Consider the following 3,092-nt stretch of genomic DNA (forward strand, 5'->3'; position numbering starts at 1 on the left):
TCAGTCCAAAAAGAAAAAAACCCAACAAGTTAGCGCTTAAGTAAAGAGTAGAGAGACTCCCCTCCCACATTACACTTCATCACATCAGTCTCACTCTTTTTAACACAATTTTAATATACAGGGATTCATTTATTTTTACACTTGTATGATATTTAATAATGTCATAATCAAACCTGAACGCTATGCCAGGAGATCAAGTGTCATGCCGTCATCAACGAATAAGTGCTTCTATTTCACTAAAAATGTCATAGTTTTACTTAGTGAATAACTTACTTTTACACTTCCACTATCGTCAAAGGAGGTTCAGAAGTACCTTTAGCTAGTCTGAACTGCAACAACACATCGCCAAAGGATGAGTACTTTTTAAGTTAAATGACATGACATTGTTTGATTTCCAGTAGTAAAATATGTTTTACATGAGAATGAGGAAAATTAAAGAGTCACTTTACAAATATTAGTTATATTGCCTCTAGTTAAAAATAACATTTAACAATGGGAACAGTTTGACCTTGAAACAGACTACTTATATTTCCATTAATTCTGATGGCAAAATTTGAAATACAAACAAATGAACACCCTGACAAGGTTGTTTTTTTTTATCTGAAGAGGTTCTATTGGACTAATAATCTATATGTGGGTGTGGAAATATACTAATAAAACAGAAAGAGATGTTAGGAACAAGTAAATACAGGTCAATACTGTCACAAATAAGTATTCTTACAGGTATACCAAAGACTATAAAAATGGGACCCATTACCTCCCTGCTTGGCACTCAGCATCAAGGGTTGGAATTGGGGGTTAAATCACCAAAATGATTGCCGGGCGCGGCACCGCTGCTGCCCACTGCTCCCCTCACCTCCCAGGGGGTGAACAAGGGGATGGGTCAAATGCAGAGGACAAATTTCACCACACCTAGTGTGTGTGTGACAATCATTGGTACTTTAAATCAATACATTTCCTGCACATGCACTGTTTTTCAAGTACATTACTTGTGCATGTCGACACGGAAAACAATTCATAATTTTAAAGTGATGGTGTCTAACTTTCACCAAGGCCAAGTGATCTCTGTATTACAATGTTTCTATTTAATTTTGAAAGAGGTCAAGAGATAACAACTGATGCAGCTTGAAACCCTCCCCCGAACCCCTTTTTTTCGCTGAGGAAGCGAGTGTGAGATGCTTTTAAGTGGATTAAACAGGCCAGTGGCAAGAGCCAAACAAGGCTGATTTAGTCATTATAGAGATATTTGCAAGTGCTTGAGAGTATGTGGAATTGAAACCACGACATTAAATGAGTACACACATGTAGACCATGATAGCTACAAAAGAAGCTGAATTATTGCTCTAATAATCTCTCAAATAACGCAATATTAGTCGTATTATGACTTGTTTTAATGAATTACAGAAAAATTGCACATCATTGGCATATGTTTAACACTAGTTGACACTTATTTGGAACCTAACGTCAACATTGTTTACATGGTTATTAGCTTGAACCCCACTGATTTTATAAATAGGCTCACTAACCTTTGGACTTAAAATGTCAATAAGTGAACATGCAAGTGCACTAATGTTCGTTACTTCGAAAACGAGATAATTGGGACATTTGTCATATAACATTACTCTTGATGCCTTTCCTCAAATAATCCAATTAACATTAGCAGCATGTTTGATTTAATAACAATGAGTTAGTCTCTTTTGAAAGCTTCATTTCCATCATGTTTAAACTAGTGCATGGTTCCCATACTTACCGCCCACTTGTATGTCTTTCTCAATGCTAAACGAACGACATTCAAAGCAAAATGCAAATTATAGCACGTAAAAATATTGACACATTAGCATATTAACAAACCACCAAGCCAAAAGTGGTAGTTTAGCAGCATGCTAGCAGTTAAAGTTAGCTAGGCTATGCTAGCAGCTTGTACGGTAGTAAGGAAAAAGCTCGCCCCCCAAAAGAGCACCCAGCGTCCGCTGCAGAAGACCCAGAAACGCAGTGTTAGGGAGATCAGTTACCTAATATCGGATCAGCGAAGCTTCCACTTGAGAAGGAAACATCAGTTGGTTCCGGGTCCCGTTTTCCTCCATTCCTCCATTGGAGCGGCTAACAGCTAACTGGTTGACGTGTCCTCGTTGTTGGCGCACTGTGCTCATTTGTCCAGCAGGGGGCAGGCGCGTAACATCTACTAAATATTAGGATTTTGACAGGCTGGTTCAACCAAACTAAAACCTACCTTACAAAAACAGTAAATATCCATCCATCCATTTGCTAACGCTTGTCCCTTTCGGGGTCGCGGGGGGTGCTGGAGCCTATCTCAGCTGCATTCGGGCGGAAGGCGGGATACACCCTGGACAAGTCGCTACCTCATCACAGGGCCAACACAGATAGACAGACAACATTCACACTCACATTCACACACTAGGGCCAATTTAGTGTTGCCAATCAACCTATCCCCAATATCGATTGTATCAATAAACATATTGCAACCCTAAGAATTCTAGCTGTATGTTTGATACGTAACTGACCTGTCAAATGTGGGGAAGAAGGCAGAAAGAAGAGGGCGGGAAAAGAGAATAGGTACAAATATGAGGAAAAGAAGAAGGAACGCAGAGGAAGGATTTTAGTAATGTTTTCTGTGTGCCTGAATATAGATGAAAACGTTTTTATGTGCCTTGGACGGGTTTCAATCCCCTTTCTGTATTTAAACTCAACTTTATTGACAGTGATAGGCAAGCTACTTGGAAAATGTAGTAAACTAAGCTACAAGTTATTCTTGATTAAATGTAACTAAGCGACAGGGGAAGCTATCCCCGGAGAATTGTAGCAAGGGCATTTATATCTATGGGCCTTTTTTGATTGATTGAGACTTTTATTAGTAGGTTGCACAGTGAAGTACATATTCCGTACAATTGACCACTAAATGGTAACACCCGAATACGTTTTTCAACTTGTTTAAGTCGGGGTCCACTTAAATTGATTCATGATACAGATATATACGGTACTATCAGATATATACTATCATCATAATACAGTCATCACACAAGATCATCACATTGAATTATTTACATTATTTACAATAAATTATTTACATTATT

The 3,092-nt window shown here is 38.4% G+C and overlaps 1 protein-coding gene across 1 annotated transcript in view; it reads right to left on the minus strand.

Moving 5' to 3' along the window:
• The window catches only part of mgat2 (alpha-1,6-mannosyl-glycoprotein 2-beta-N-acetylglucosaminyltransferase), a 9,302-nt gene extending 7,151 nt beyond the window's left edge, over nt 1-2,151 (minus strand). Inside the window, exon 1 of the mRNA XM_061929611.1 lies at nt 2,013-2,151. The gene's annotated coding sequence lies outside the window, so the exon portion shown is untranslated. The remainder of the gene's footprint in view (nt 1-2,012) is intronic.
• Between the last annotated feature and the right edge of the window lie 941 nt (nt 2,152-3,092).

Source organism: Nerophis lumbriciformis, linkage group LG34, assembly GCF_033978685.3.
Source record: "Nerophis lumbriciformis linkage group LG34, RoL_Nlum_v2.1, whole genome shotgun sequence".
In the NCBI taxonomy this organism is placed as follows: Eukaryota; Metazoa; Chordata; class Actinopteri; order Syngnathiformes; family Syngnathidae; genus Nerophis; species Nerophis lumbriciformis.